The sequence below is a fragment of the Pelophylax lessonae genome (assembly GCF_965119305.1).
Source record: "Pelophylax lessonae genome assembly, chromosome: 8".
Lineage (NCBI taxonomy): Eukaryota > Metazoa > Chordata > Amphibia > Anura > Ranidae > Pelophylax > Pelophylax lessonae.
The window spans coordinates 194,503,488-194,520,620 of record NC_138775.1 but is presented as its reverse complement, the minus strand read 5'-3'; the positions used below and the strand labels follow the sequence as shown (position 1 = coordinate 194,520,620).

General features: G+C 45.2%; 1 protein-coding gene across 3 annotated transcripts in view; it reads right to left on the bottom strand.

Moving 5' to 3' along the window:
• EVI5 (ecotropic viral integration site 5) overlaps positions 1–14,740 on the bottom strand; it is a 340,313-nt gene extending 325,573 nt beyond the window's left edge. For all 3 annotated transcript variants that reach the window (XM_082265052.1, XM_082265053.1, XM_082265054.1), the window contains exon 1: positions 14,564–14,740. The gene's annotated coding sequence lies outside the window, so the exon portion shown is untranslated. The remainder of the gene's footprint in view (positions 1–14,563) is intronic.
• Between the last annotated feature and the right edge of the window lie 2,393 nt (positions 14,741–17,133).

The following is a 17,133-nucleotide window of genomic DNA, read 5'->3' as shown; positions in this document are numbered from 1 at the left end:
GATCGGTGCATCCCTAACATATACAATACAAGAGGATTTAGAGGGCCCTGCTCAGAAGAGATTACAATTATATATATATATATACACACACACATACATACATACATACACACACACACACACACACACACACTTTCCTAATGCTAGCAGCCTAAGGTTTAGAAATAGTCCATGTTGATTGAGAGAGTGAAGCTCCACTTTAATCTACAAACATCCCTTACCTGCATAGGCAGGTTCTTTGTAAAAGGTGAACTATCCTTTTAAAACATGCTTATAACTGCAGATTGATTCCATAGGCTGGGTTTTAATTAAATAAATCAGAAACAGATTAACCATGCTGTTTAACATGGATGGAGGAATCCCCCCCCGCCAACTTTTGTATTCTGACAGCCAATGCCCGCAGCTGTCAGAATACCCAAAGAGTGGATGCAGGCGATTGGTTACAGTCACTTTTCAGCTGACAATTTTCTGCCCAGTTCCTTCAATCTTCAGATATGAGTTTGTCATTTGGGGTGGTTCTGGCAGGATCACCCGCAAACTGAATTCTAGATGAGCAGTCAAGAAACAAGCAAAATTTGATCCAGGTATGGCCAGTTTAAGTCAGTCAATCAGGATAAGTTAGTAGAACGTATGGTCATATCAAGAGGTTGTCTTAGCCCCGGTTCACACTAGGGCGACCTGTGAGGCGACCTGGTCGCCTCACAGGTCGCCTCCCATAGGGAAGCTGCGGACCCGTTCTAATAGGTGCGACACAAGTCGCTCCGACCTAGAAAAAAGGGTCCGGAGCTTCTTTGGGGCGACCAGGAGGCAACTGCCATAGACTTCAATGTTATGAAGTCCGTGGCGGCCGCTCCGAGGTCGCGGCGCGCTGCTCGCACCGCGATCTCGGAGGTCGCGTCGCGTGTATGTGAACCGGCGCTTCATGTAAATTTTGCCAACCAATTATTTAGAAATCTTGTTTTTTTTTTTTTTTTTTTTTTTAAATGCACGGTATTGGCCTGCTTAATAGAAAACACCCAACGTTCAGCCCGTGTGTACAGCAGTAGTGTACCAGGCTTTAGTCTAGATATATATGTACTCAGGGGTTGCCATCTATAATCCATACAAAAAGTTTTACTTCCAACTTTGCAGCGCTAACAATGCTTTGTGCTTCAGTGCTCCCTCCCACAATGGAAGTCTCATTGTTGGAAGACTTTAAAAAACAATGCACTCATTGTGATCCAATTTTCTTTAACAGTTGTTTTGAGATCATAGAACAAGAATGCCCCGAGTGGGCAGTGTGACAGGTAATACTGATAGGACATTCACTTCCAATGCTCTCACCGCGCTACCCTGCAGGATCGCATTTAGACCTGGAAATTTGCTCTGAGGAAATTAGCAACGTTTTTCTAATTCAAAGGTAAAAGCAACATGCTTGCTTTAGTCTCCCATATATCCTCAACATATTGCCTTCACTCCTCTGTCCAAAAACAAAAAATACTGGTACACTGTGGGCAGCAGAGTGACTAAAGGCTCGTACACACTAAAGAAAATCGGATGAAATATCCTCCGTTTTTTCTCTCTCATGCTCAGCAGTCATAACCGTTTTTAGTTAACAGTGCGTCACGAAATTTCTCGTCCAATTTTTTTTTTATTTTTTTTGGTCGTCAGCAACTTCAGATCATGAGCGGTCTTTCATGTCCAATTTTACGTGGACATCCTGCATGCACATTAAACGAAAATTGGTCATCTGGGGACGGACGATAAAAATTTTGGCGTTTGTCCCTCCGTTTTTCTTCGTTGAAAATGTCGGCATCAGCTGCTGAAAGTTGTGTACACACTAGCCGAAAATAACGGAATTTTTGTAAAATCTTACCTGTAAAATTACTTTCTCTGAGTCCTCCGACAGTCGCCGCCTCTTCATATTCGTCACATATGGGGTATTAGACTTTGCTCCGTAGGAGTAGCTAGGCAACAGAATATGTCAATATTAAAGCTTTTAACATATCCCCACCCCAGGGGATATTCAATGTCTAGCTACTCCTTCGGAGCAAAGTCTAATACCCCATATGTGACGAATATGAAGAGGCGGCGACTGTCGGAGGACGTAAGAGAAAGTACGATTTTACCTCGGATGGGAATTTTCGGCAGATTTTCTACTAGTGTGTACCCCACTTAAGTGGTTAGCACTAATGCCTGGCAACACTAGGGTAGTTGGTTTATATCCCAACCACAGCACTACCTGCCTGGAGTTTGCATGTTCTCCCTGTGCCTGCGTTGGTTTCCTCCAGGTACTCCTACTACACTCCAAAGACACGCTGGTAGGTTTGTTGGCTCCTTTTTAAATTGGCAAGTATGTGTATGTATGAATGTGAGTTAGGGACCTTAAACTGTAAGATCCCTGAGTGCAAGAACGGATGTGAAAGCACATATATATTATATTTCACTGCATAAATGGACGTTGCCATATAAATACTTCTGGGTATGGAAGAGCTCACTCCATGTGACAAATCTGGGCCAATTAGCACTGTCACCAGGGAGTACATAGCCCTGCATATGCTTACACAAGGTTTTCCTTTGTATCTACTATTTAAATTGATTGGGTGGGGGTTAGGATCAGCATATATGTATATGCTGATGGGGAGGGCGGCATTTGAGTAATTTTGTTTGTCTGCCCTGTGTGGATAAAGCAGGGATTCACAAAGTAGTTTAAGGATCATGTATTAGAAATATACATTGTTCCTGACCCCATAGGCTGTCTTCCCCATCAGAGAACAAGTGCTGCCAGTCGCCTAGCTGTAATTGTGGCCCTCGGTTTTCAATCATTTCAGTCACTCTTGCAATAAAGCCTCGTTCACATGGGCATACTACAGCGTACACCAATGCGAGGGCCACGTTTGCCAGCATGGGAATGCACAGGTGTTTCTTGCAAGAAGTCCCCTCGTGTCAAATTTCAGAGGCAGCAGCTGCACAGACAAAGCTGCTGCTCCCAAACTGTCAACCACATGGGTGCATGGCCCCAAAAGCAGACCGTGTTCATTCATGGCCGTGCATCCACACATGTACCAAATTGGGAGCAGCGGCTGTGTCTGTGCAGCTAATGCATGTCGATGACTTAAATGGGACATCACTGCGTCCCCCCTGACCCCGGAAGCGTGGGTGGACTGTTCCTGTTTCTTTGCCTACAAGGCAATCTTTTACACATGAATCATGGAAGTGAAATCTAAATATTTTAATAAAGAGTTTATCCGGTTTTATACTATTGGAGTGGAGCGTGCTCTCCTTATACACCCAGATATGTGGCACAAAAGCCTGGAGATAAGAGACGGGTGTCTGAGACCATAGGAGGGCATCTGTTTACAGCTTCCCATTGAGGGTTACTATCAATTCCCGTATGTCAACGTTGGATTAATGGTTATGGAATTGTTTATATCAAATTTTCAACTAGCGCAGCTTTTGTGGATATAACATGAATGGGACTGCATGGAACACCTATGCAGGCAAACATAACCCTCGCACAGGTCTGCACTGTAGTATGCCCTAAGAATGCCGATCAGTTCTGATTTCACTGACTAGGCCAGTAACTCAGTAACAATTAAGTTAGAGACAGACAAGCATTTGGCATTTTAAATATAATATACATCTCTGTGCAGGTTTCCTCTAAAGAACAACCGTGGATAGGGCAGGCTATCAGAGTTGTATAAAGTACTCGAAACCCATACTTGAGTAAAAGTACAAGTGCTCGATCAAAAAGTGACTTGAGTAGAAGTGGAAGTGCTCGATCAAAAAGTGACTTGAGTAGAAGTACTTAAGTATTCAACATTTTTTGTACTTAAGTATTGCAAGTAGTTTTTTAAAAAATTTTGCTACTCAAGTACTGAAAGTAAAAGTACCAGTAGTTTTAAAAAAAATGCTACTCAAGTACTGAAAGTAAAAGTACAAGTACTGAGTTATGTAGTTTTTAAAGAAAGAAGTCAAAAGTTTGAACATCATATTGTTTTTTATTATTTCAAATGCAGCTATTTATACATACAGTAGCATTTATTTTCTTATGCACTAATACACATGTTTTGAGCTTCATGAAACCTGCCATCTACTGTTCTGGCAGTGGTAATTTTTATAATAGTAACGAGTAACTATGCAGCACAAAAAAATATATATTGGAGTAGAAGTATTGAAATCATCGAAAAAATGTAGTGAAGTAAAAGTGGAAGTAGGAGAAAAAAATTCTACTCCAGGAAAGTACAGATACCGCCTTTCGGTACTTAAGTACAGTAGTGAAGTAGTTCTACTTAGTTACTATACATCTCTGCAGGCTATACATTATACTTTAACTACAAAAAATAAAAAAATAAAAACCAACCCCCAACACACTTGTGTGGTAAAGCTTCTCACAGCACTACTGTGTTCTGCCATACAGCACTACACAGTGCTACATTGTGCTGTGTAATTTAGTGCCCTGTATCACCCAAAAAAAAATATTGCTGTTCCTGACAGTTTTTTACCCTCCCCTCTGTAAACTGACCACGTTATATCATGGCTGCTGAGCCCTGACACCGTGGTCAGTGTATGTGACTCCGTCATCTGCAGCCCTGCTCCGTCTCCTGTGCCCTCCTAAACCTCCTCCCCGCCTGTCTGCTGCGTCAGCACCCACCCCCCACTCCTGCTGTTCTCAAATTTACTAGAATCCACTCTGTAATAAAACACTAAGTGCTTGTGTTACAGAAAAAAATATGCCGATCTGTACCTATATCAGAGCAGCTCCCAGAGGTCACGTGACCATTTTGCGCTCTCTCCCCTCTTTACCTCCTCCCCAGCTGACGTCAGCTGCAGTGCTCGGCACCACCCAATGAAGTTTTCAGGTGGGCAGAGAAGAGAGCCGAAGAATCAGCTGATCGCTGGGAGACGCTCTCATATAGGTACAGATTTGCATATTTTTTTCTACAAGACAGGCACAGGAGCACTTAGTGTTATATTACAGATTGGATTAGATTTTATAGTAGTGGCTGAACAACCACTTTAACCACTTCCCGCCCGCCCTATCACAGAATGACGGCGGGAATGTGGTTGTGTTATCCTGACCGGACGTCATATGACGGCGGCAGGATAACACAGCTCTGGGCGCCCCCCGGGGGCGCGCAGAGCGGCGATCGGTGATGCGAGGTGTCAGTCTGACGGAGGCTCTTTACCATGTGATCAGCCGTGTCCAATCACGGCTGGTCACATAGTAAATAGGAACAGCCGTTGATCGGCTTTCCTTAGTTCGTGCCAGACAGGGAGCCACCAGGGAGCCCCCCATTGCCCTCCCCATCAGTGCTGCCCGCCAGTGTCCTCCCTATCAGTGCTGCCCACAAGTGCCCATCATTGCCATCCTTTAGTGTCGCCCACCAGTGCCCACCAGTTCCGCCCATCAGTGCCTATTAGTGCCCATCAGTGCCGATCAGTACCGCTCCACCAGTGCCGCCTATCAGTGCCCACCAGTGCTGCATATCTGTGCTACATATCAGTGCCGCCCCATCAGTGCAGTCTCATCAGTGCAGGAAAAAAAAACTATGTTATACAATTTTTGTAAATAAAAAAAAAAAAAAAAAAACAACTTTTTTTTTTTTTTTTTTCAAACTTTTCAGACTTTTGTTTAGCAAAAAGGAAAAAACCCACAGGTGATCAAATACCACCAAAAGAAAGCTCTATTTGTGGGGGGAAAAGAACATAAATTTGGTGTAGGTACAGTGTTGCATGACCGCGCAATTGTCATTCAAAATGCAACAGCGCTAAAAAGGGGAAAATTGGCCAGGGCAGGAAGGGAGGGAAGTGCCCTGTATTAAAGTGGTTAAGCTGTTTACAATTACAATGCCCCAGTGGACTGCCCAATATGTCCCCATTCAAACTTCACCAGACTGTCAAAATCCTCATCACCAGTCCTATTACTAGGTACCAGTAAGATGTCAAAAGAGGTCAATAGTTTTGCATTTGTTCCTAGATAGCTAGGAACAGAACCGTTAAAAGAAAAAAAAAAAAAATCACAACTAGTGTGATTTTAGTCGTTTTCGTGCACCAAGAATATAATGTCGAGGTACAGTTACTATCATTGCTACTCATCACTGTGCACTTTGCAAGTGCAGTTGCACTCATTTTCCCCAGAGATCAGTGAATGTGGATAAGCTCTGCTGATTTCCATAATCCAATCACGTGCAAGCAAATATTTTTTTTATTTATTTTCCTTGCACCTAATTGGGTATTCTACACAAAAAGTGAAGCTTTACCACATTCACTAAGCTCTGGGGAAAATGAGTGCAACTGCACAGTCTATTTTCCTTTAGTAAATCAACCCAATTAAGTCAATTTAGGCACTCTGATTTCAGGTTCAATAAAAATAAAGAATCAAGTTTCATTTGTCTTAATTATTCAGAGATTCAGTCCTATATTCCCATCATTTGAGTCCCATACCCCTGTGAAGAGTCTATACTGTAACTGAGATTACAGGTGAAAAAGCTTCTGATCTTTGACAAAAGAAAAAAAGGTTACAACGTAACAAACTGTTAGTGATTTTTTTTGAGGCCGGAACTCCGCTTTAACTAATTTTTTTTTAGATAAAAATACGCCCGGGACAGTCAGGGCTAGTGCATTTAAGCAACGATAGCCTCTGAACTGTCCCCGGTTTCACTTACCTTTTAGAAGAAATACTTACCTTGAAAATGTCTTGTCCAGCGCTGCCATCTCAGGTGTGGGCAGCTGAAGCCAGAGCATCCTCTTCGGTGACATCAGAGTCCCAGAATGCCCTGCACCGACCCTGCTCGTCACTTCTGGTGCAGGCGCGTTTTTCCTGCACAGCTTCTGGGCATGCCCAGAAGCTGTTCAGCAGGGAATGACGCGCCTGCACCGGAACTGACTAGCGGTGCCGGCGCATTGACTTCTGGGAGCGATGACGTTCATCTCCCAGGAGTCAATGCAAGCAGGAAGTGACGGCGCGGGCCGCGGCAGCATTCTCTGATATTATAGATATGTTCTTCCATCTTTCTGTGCTGGGCCTTGCCGTACAGCTGCATCATTCATTCACAGTAATCTGGCACCACGGCAGACAACTTACAGTTGGCAATGAACCAGGAGGATGATGATGAGCGCTCTCGTAGTGCATTGACCCTTCCTCCAGCTGTCCACCAAAGTCAATATAGTCGTACAGCCAAGTAAGCTGGAGGAAGAATGCGCAGGAGCCATCCATTGGTCGCTGGTGCTGAAAAAAATCTGAGCATTTATTCTTTCCCCATAGGTGAACATTGGGGATGATTTACTAAAACTGCAAAGTGCAAAATCTGGTGCAGCTGTGCATGGCAGCCAATCAGCTTAAAGGGTTTTTTTTTTTTTGTCAAAGATTAAATAAAACAAGCTGAAGTTAGAAGCTGGTTACAGCTGTGCATGGTAGCCAATCAGCTTGTTTTAATTAAGCTTTGACAAAAAAAAAAAAAAAAAAAAACACAACAACAACCTGGAAGCTGATTGGCTACTATGCACAGCTGTACCAGATCCTGCACATCGACCCCATAGCCTTTAGCCCTTGTTCACATTGAAGCGATTTGTCAAATCACATAACAAGTCGCAGTCTACTGCCAGCAACGGCACAGTTTCAATCAGTGCGGCGCCGCACCTATTTGCAAAAGTAGTTCCTGCACTACTTTTGCCTTTTTCGGGTGCGACTTCAGAAGACATCTGTGCACGAGGCCACACAGATGTCTTTCAAGTCGCAGCTTTGAAATCATGCGATTTCAGATGAAGTTGCACAATTTCAAAGCCGTGTTCAGTGTGAACGAGAGCTTACACAGAATTTTAGTACATGAGGTTAAATAAGCCAGTTTCTGATCCTTAGCTTTCCTCATCAGAACACTTTTTCCACTTGCTTAACTAGTATGACTAATAATAAACCTGGACAGCATTACATGCTGAAAACTTTTTCCTCCCTCATCACAAAACACTTTTAATGCTCAGTCAGGATTTCATGTAACCCAAGCATGTCACATACAAAGCTTCAAACAGAAAAGCTCCATTACATACTTACCCAGTCAAATGACGAGCTACAAGTCCCAGCATGCAGAATGTCAGGAATTTTAATTCCACCCGATTAACATAGTAGACCACAACTGTTCCTTGTTGCAGACAGTCAGAAACTTTCCTTAACTACTTGAATACCAGGCTGAGATAACCCCTGCATTACCAGGCATTTTTTCACCGCTGCTTTACTGCGACTGACAATTACTCCATTGTGTAGCATTGTACCTAATTAAATGTACTGTATATCTTTTTTTAGAGCGATACAGCTCTTGAGTTATTTAATAACCCCTGAGTTTTTTATTATTTACCATAAAAAAAAAAAAAAAAAAAAAAAGTTTAAAAACCCTTACTTTCTATTAAAAAAATAGGGGTTAATTCCCCACCACCCCACCCCCCAATTTCTTTAAGTCCCCGTTCACACTAATGTGCGGCGGAATTCGCAGCGATTCCTGTGCGTTTCCCGCACCGGATCACAAACACATTGCGTTCATGCGAACCGCGCGCAGGTGTCAATATTAAGTTCATGCCCCAAAAATGGTTCACAAAAACGCAGTGCGATGCGATGGATGTTAACACCCACGCGATCAGATTCCAGTGTGTGTGTGTGTGTGTGTGGGGGGGGGGGGGGAGTGGCAGCACCTTTTGTGCGGTCGCAGTTAGATTTGATACAAAACAAATTGCTAAAAATCGCACTGGAAAGAATCACATGTGATTTGAATAGGAATTTTGTGCAATTCCTGTCCAAACCACATGTGGTTTCCGGCACCGCAATATTATGAACCAGGACGTGAGCATTTCTGTCACCTGGCAAACAAGTTCAGAGTAGTAAATGCAGAAATCACTCCGATCTGGGCCCCGCTGGGCAACGTCAATCTCTTCCCAACACTGATGGAGAGTTCAAAAGGTGCCTCAACTAGGAGTGAAAAAGCTAAATGAATATAAATAAATGAATTATAAAATTGCAACTACTGCAAATATGGTCTCAATACTAGTATTATACAGGACCAACAGTTTCCCCTGAACTTTATGAAATGAAAGCAATAATAAAACAAACATATTACAGCTTACCAATGCTTAGATGTGATGGCTTTATTTTCTATTTAAGACTTTCCTTTATTTTCCATCCGGTCATTAAGAGCCCATTCACATTAGCGCAACTTGTCAGCCTGACAATTCGCGCTCGGTCGGGGTCCATTGAGTAGTACAGGACCAGTTCTAATAGGAGCGACACAAGTCGCTCCGACTTAGAAAAAGGGTCCTGTACTACTTTGGGGCGACCTGGAGGCGACTTGCATAGACTTCCATTATGTGCACAGCGGTGCACGCATCTTCACAGGTCGCCCCCCGAAATCGTGTCGCCTCAATGTAAATGGGCTCTAAGCCTGTTTTTCAAAAGAAAAAGATCCCCTCCAAAACATAGCAGTTAAGAGTGATTAAACAGTTACCACTTTCAGGGGTGATTAAAATTCTCCACATTTATTCATGTAAAACTTTTATCCCAAAAGAAAAAAAAAAAAAACTAACACTTGCTGTAACTGCAGTGTGAGCTGGTGTTTAACTGCAATTTGTTAGTGTATCTAAATCTGCTAGTAGATCTAACACTCCCTTCCCCCCAGATTAACAATTCTGCTGTGCCCCTTCATCCAGAGTAAGAGCACTAACAAACCAACATAGGAGGTGTGTTACTGGCCAGATCACCATGGTAAAATGGAGGGGGGGGGGGGGACTAATGCAACCACCACCTCTAATGATCATTTAGTTTTAATAAATTACATTTTTGGTTTTGGGTTTAATACCATTTTACACCAAGGGGTCTATTTATGTTTATCACACAGCTTTCACCAATGACATTTTTTCATTTGAATTTAATTAGAAAATTGTGAATCTTGGGTGAAAACATTTATAAATTAGACCCCCAAGTGTCAGGATAGGTTAGAATGGTCAACTCAACAGCTGAGTGTTGAAGCCGATTCTAGATGTTCTATTGTATCTAAACTTAGACATAGAACTGGACAGCTAATTATTTCAGAAAGGATGCTGGTGTAAAGGGGTAAAGTACATGGCTGGGCCCGCCAACTACTGCCAAACCTAAAGCACTTATTATGGGGCTGATTTACTAAACAGGGAGAATGCAAAATCTGGGGTAGAAGTGCATGACAGCCAATCAGCTTCTAACTTTAGCTCTTTTAATTAAGCTTAGACAATAAAACCTGGAAGCTGATTGATTTCTATACAGAGCTGCGCCAGATTTTGTACTCTCCAGTTTTAGTAAATCAACCTCTGTGTTGATCAGGGTGGAGTTGATTTAAATCCCTAGTAAAAAGGCTTGATTTAAAAGATAATTTTTAAAGAGCAGCTGTCATCTGACCTGCTGTTAACTCGCCAGCTGTCCCATTCGCTTTAATGGGACAGCTGGTGATGCTGCAGTGACACAAGACGGTGGGGGACGTGGCAGCAGCAGGTGAGTGGATGCCCGCTAACTAGGGATGCACCGAAATGAAATTCTTGGCCGAAGCCGAATAATAATGAAATGCTTGGCTGAAGGCCGAAGGCCAAATACCGAACGCGGTGTTTCGCATTTTTTCCATTTATTTTGCCAATTTTTAGGGGGCACGCTGATGGGCACATTTTATGTTAGGGGGCACGCTGATGGGCAAAACAAAACATTTAAATCAGCGTTGCTCTTAACATAAAATATGCCCATTAGCGTGCCCCTTAAAATAAAATATGCCCATCAGAGTGCCCCTTAACATAAAATATGCTCATCAGCATGTCCCTTAGCATAAAATAAGGGGCACGCTGATGGCCACATTTTATGTCAAGGGAGCACTCTGTTGGGCACATTTTTCTTTTTTTTTTTTTAAGGGGCACTTTATAGGGCACTCTAATTTAATGAGCATGGCAAGTGGCAACAACATATGGCAGTCTGCACACTAATGCTTGTGCAGCTGCCAGCTACCGTATTCTCCCCCAAAAGTGCTCAGCTCCACATCACATACCTGAACTGCAGCCAGAGCCAAAAGCCACGAACAGGGGGGCGGGGCGTGGACCTAGTGTGAAGGAGTCGCAGTCAGGAGCAGGGGGCGGGACGCGCGCGTGACGTCACACCCCCTACTCGCGGCCGGACAGGACACCGGCGGCGTGTGAGAAGGGAGCCGCGAGCCGCAATGAGGAAGGTGAGCGGTCAGGGCGGAAGCTGACATTGTTCGGCTCAAAATTATTCGGCCTTTTGACTTATTCGGCCGAACGCCAAAACTGCCATTTTCTCTATTTTCGGCCGAATAATGTTCGGCCGCCGAATATTCGGTGCATCCCTACCGCTAACAGGCACTGCCATGATGGATCTGAAATGACAACAGGTGCTTTTTAAATGAAGGGACTCATTCTGTGGGTAGTTAGTGTAAAATGGTGTGAGGCAGCCACCGCGGGTCTCCGGGATGTCAGAGGGGGGAAGGAGATCGGGTCTGTCGGGGCACAGGGAGCGGATGGCAGGTCTCCTTACCGGGCTGTGATTGCCAAGGCCCTCAGATGCACAGCACACGAGTCGGCGGCAGTAACGCAAGTAGGCAGCGGGGTCCGTAGCGCGGCAATCCGGTCACCAAGAGACGAACTGAGGGTAGCCCACAAAGTTTACCGTCGATGGGTGCAGAAATCTCCTTGGCACCGGGCACAGCTACGTGGATGGCACTGGATTCAGTGGTAGACGCGCGGAGCTCTGGGACTACACGTCCAGCGTGGCTCACGTCCGGACACGCCCCCCCCTTTATTAAAGATTTGTCTGCGAGCCAGATGCAGCCATCAAAAGAGCCACGTCTGTCTCCCTACCACTGATATACAGCCTCATGCTACATAACTAAGCTCCAATTCATGCTGCATAAACTAAATTATTAATGCATCTTAAATAGAAAACTATCTTTAGATAGATTTTTACTCCAAAAGCATTTTATTTTAAAAAAATCTGAATAAAATAAATAAGATTTTTTTTTTTTAAACAATTTTTTTTCCACCATGGTGTTGATGGTTAGAGGCCAAGGGTAGCCTCTGAGATACAGTCTTTCACAGTCTATGGCATTGGTGGTCAGATAATGACTGCCTCCTTATGTTCAATTTAAAAATAAGATAGGAGAAGCCTTCTGCATGTGTCACTGGTTACTTGGCAGAAGCATGGTTAGTACATTATAAAGAGAGCTTCCAACCTTCTCACCTGTCCTAGGGTCTATGTGACAGCAGTCAGGGGTTCTAGTACCCACCTGACTCGCATCTAGCAAAATAAAGCCCAGCACCACTGGGTCCTTCTGTAGCCTGCCCAAATAGCAAAATACAGCGTTGGCCTCATTCAAACAGCTTCTAAAGGAGGGCAATTTCTACTCAGGGTCACAGATGCTGGTGTACAGCTGAGGGCAGTAGCAGCCGCTAGAAATCAATGACAGGCTGACAGATGTCACAGCCGTGCATTTTCATACATACGGGGCAGATGAGCCACCCTGGACAAAGGCAAGCAAGATAAAGACACAATGCATTAAAAAAAGTCAATAAAATAAAAAATGATATACACACATACATATACACGCACACTTTAGATCCCATGTTTCAAACACATAGCCCACCAGGCCCCCCACCCAATTTTGAAGTCGGAGCGTGAAAGAACTCCATTCTACCACCTCCAGCTCTTACCTCTCATTCCCTGCTGTCACTTGTAAACACTCACAGCAGGGTCAGAGCTCCAGAATCTAAGAGAGAATGATCTCCGAGCAAGGCAAGGCAGAGCCCCAATACACAGGGAGGTACTAGAGCCCCAATACACAGGGAGCAGAGCCTCCTACACACACAGGGAGGTACTAGAATCCTAATAGACGGGTAGCAGAGCCGCCTACACAGGGAGGTACTAGAGCCCCAATACACAGGGAGCAGAGCCGCCTACACTGGGAGGTACTAGAGCCCCAATACACAGGGAGCAACTAGAGCCCCAATACACAGGGAGCAGAGCTGCCTACACTGGGAGCTACTAGAGCCTCAATACACAGGGAGCAGAGCCGCCTACACTGGGAGGTACTAGAGTCCCAATACACAGGGAGCAGAGCCGCCTACACTGGGAGGTACTAGAGCCCCAATACACAGGGAGCAGAGCCGCCTACACTGGGAGCTACTAGAGCCCCAATACACAGGGAGCAGAGCCGCCTAGACAGGGAGGTACTAGAGCCCCAATACACGGGTAGCAGAGCCGCCTAGACAGGGAGGTACTAGAGCCCCAATACACGGGTAGCAGAGCCGCCTAGACAGGGAGGTACTAGAGCCCCAATACACAGGGAGCAGAGCCGCCTAGACAGGGAGGTACTAGAGCCCCAATACACGGGTAGCAGAGCCGCCTAGACAGGGAGGTACTAGAGCCCCAATACACGGGTAGCAGAGCCGCCTAGACAGGGAGGTACTAGAGCCCCAATACACAGGTAGCAGAGCCGCCTAGACAGGGAGGTACTAGAGCCCCAATACACAGGGAGCAGAGCCACCTACACAGGGAGGTACTAGAGCCCCAATACACAGGGAGCAGAGCCGCCTAGACAGGGAGGTACTAGAGCCCCAATACACGGGTAGCAGAGCCGCCTAGACAGGGAGGTACTAGAGCCCCAATACACGGGTAGCAGAGCCGCCTAGACAGGGAGGTACTAGAGCCCCAATACACGGGTAGCAGAGCCGCCTAGACAGGGAGGTACTAGAGCCCCAATACACAGGGAGCAGAGCCACCTACACAGGGAGGTACTAGAGCCCCAATACACAGGGAGCAGAGCCGCCTAGACAGGGAGGTACTAGAGCCCCAATACACGGGTAGCAGAGCCAGGTAGGAGTAGAGATGCAATGCAGCTTTGGGGGTGGCGATGTTGCACGCTGTACATAGCGCACCCCTAAACTCTGTACACAAACACTCCGTCACACAAGCACACCCCGCACCCTCCACATACAAACAGCCCTTTGAGGGCAACCATACTGCTGATGCGGCCCACAGTCCCCGCTTTGGATCCAGTTTGGAGAGGATGCAGACCTGGGCGACGGAGTGACCAATAGCCAGGCCCGGGTAGGAGAACACAGAAGGTGTGGCTATGCAAATCATGACTTTCAGAAAGTCTTTACTGTTATCATGTTAAAGGCTAAGGCAGGGCTCTGGAGCAATGTATCAGGACAACCGGTCACAGTAAGGCTACTGTGATAGCTCAGCATGGTGGTGGTGGAGGATGATGATGGAGATAGGACACAGTCCGGGTAGCAGTCCGGGTAGCAGAGCCCATGCAGTGACCACATAGAAGCTGTGATTTGATCCTATAGGTTGGCTGTGCAGATCACTATAAACGTGGGGGGGGGTATAGAGGGTGATATGTATAGGGGGGGGGGGGGTGATGAGGACCCCCCAGGTCAGCTCAGCGGGTACACAGGAAGTTTCGGGTGTCCTCACCCCCTCATACACCCTCCTGCCCCTGACACCCCCCTCCCCTCGTCATGGTACAGTCCGCTCACCGGCACCCCGTATACAGTGCGAACCCCCGGGTACCTTGAAGCGCTGTCCCGGTCCTCTCAGGAGAAGCTCGTCCTTCCCATGCAGCCCCGGTTACAGAGAAGCGGACACGGTGCTAAGTCCAGGCCAGCAGCAGAGCCGGTAATCACCCCGAGTCTCACTCCTCGCCTCTCCCCACTGCGGCCGCCGCTGCCACCATACACCAAGCTTGACGTCACGAGATGCTCAATGCGCAGGCGCCGTGCTTTAACCCTGCCAGCGCCGACCTGTGCCGGGATCTCCTCCCCTGGCAGCCGGAGGGTCATGCCCAGGCTGGGGTCACGTAGGGTGGTGCTGAGGGGAATATTGGGAAGAAGAATGATGTGACTTTGTAGCTGAGCTCCATTCACACCTGAGAGGGTCACAGTGCTGTTGCTGTGAAATGCTCTGAGGTCACATGTGAATGTTCAGTAGGGCCCAGCATTGTGTACAGCCTTGTCATTTCACTGGGCTGACAAATGCGCAAAAAGCACAGCAGGCGCAACTTTTAAATTCATTCCTTCACCAAATCGCATTTTATTTTACTGCCCGCAACCACGTGCGATTGTCAGGTGCGATTAGGGTGCCATTGACAATAAATCGCACTGCATGTGTCTAAGAGGGGCAGCGTATTCCCGTACGGTGCAGGAAACTTATTTTTATTATTTTAGATAGAGTAAAGGAGGGTTATAATCTCTGTCACATTTTATTTCCCCATCTGTGTCCCATTGTAGAGATTTACCTTCACTTCCTGTCCCATAGTCAAACAGGAAGTTTGGGGAAATCCCTGCAAATTAACCTCCCTGGTTGTATGATTGTTTCCGATTTTAGGTGCTGAAAGCGGTACCATTATTTTGCATGTAATTCTTAAGGACGAGCAGCCCAAACCAACTATTTACATATGATTCTTTTTTACTGTGCGTTCTTCTTTATAACATCTCGGGTATGATAAAGTTTGAAACACAAAATCATAAATTATAATATAATAAATAACTATAAATAAGTTAAAGTATATACAGTGCCTTGCAAAAGTATTCGGCCCCCTTGAACTTTGCAACCTTTTGCCACATTTCAGGCTTCAAACATAAAGATAAAAAACTGTAATTTTTGGTGAAGAATCAACAAGTGGGACACAATCATGAAGTGGAACGAAATTTATTGGATATTTCAAACTTTGTTAACAAATAAAAAACTGAAAAATTGGGCGTGCAAAATTATTCAGCCCCCTTAAGTTAATACTTTGTAGCGCCACCTTTTGCTGCAATTACAGCTGTAAGTCGCTTGGGGTATGTCTCTATCAGTTTTGCACATCGAGAGACTGAAATTTTTGCCCATTCCTCCTTGCAAAACAGCTCGAGCTCAGTGAGGTTGGATGGAGAGCGTTTGTGAACAGCAGTTTTCAGTTCTTTCCACAGATTCTCGATTGGATTCAGGTCTGGACTTTGACTTGGCCATTCTAACACCTGGATATGTTTATTTGTGAACCATTCCATTGTAGATTTTGCTTTATGTTTTGGATCATTGTCTTGTTGGAAGACAAATCTCCGTCCCAGTCTCAGGTCTTTTGCAGACTCCATCTGGTTTTCTTCCAGAATGGTCCTGTATTTGGCTCCATCCATCTTCCCATCAATTTTAACCATCTTCCCTGTCCCTGCTGAAGAAAAGCAGGCCCAAACCATGATGCTGCCACCACCATGTTTGACAGTGGGGATGGTGTGTTCAGGGTGATGAGCTGTGTTGCTTTTACGCCAAACATAACGTTTTGCATTGTTGCCAAAAAGTTCGATTTTGGTTTCATGTGACCAGAGCACCTTCTTCCACATGTTTGGTGTGTCTCCCAGGTGGCTTGTGGCAAAACTTTAAACAACAGTTTTTATGGATATCTTTAAGAAATGGCTTTCTTCTTGCCACTCTTCCATAAAGGCCAGATTTGTGCAGTATACAACTGATTGTTGTCCTATGGACAGAGTCTCCCACCTCAGCTGTAGATCTCTTCAGTTCATCCAGAGTGATCATGGGCCTCTTGGCTGCATCTCTGATCAGTCTTTTCCTTGTATGAGCTGAAAGTTTAGAGGGACGGCCAGGTCTTCATAGATTTGCAGTGGTCTGATACTCCTTCCATTTCAATATTATCGCTTGCACAGTGCTCCTTGGGATGTTTAAAGCTTGGGAAATCTTTTTGTATCCAAATCCGGCTTTAAACTTCTCCACAACAGTATCTCGGACCTGCCTGGTGTGTTCCTTGTTCTTCATGATTCTCTTTGCGCTTTAAACGGACCTCTGAGACTATCACAGTGCAGGTGCATTTATACGGAGACCTGATTACACACAGGGGGATTCTATTTATCATCATTAGTCATTTAGGTCAACATTGGATCATTCAGAGATCCTCACTGAACTTCTGGAGAGAGTTTGCTGCACTGAAAGTAAAGGGGCTGAATAATTTTGCACGCCCAATTTTTCAGTTTTTTATTTGTTAAAAAAGTTTGAAATATCAAATAAATTTAGTTCCACTTCATGATTGTGTCTTACTTGTTGTTGATTCTTCACAAAAAATTACAGTTTTATATCTTTATGTTTGAAGCCTG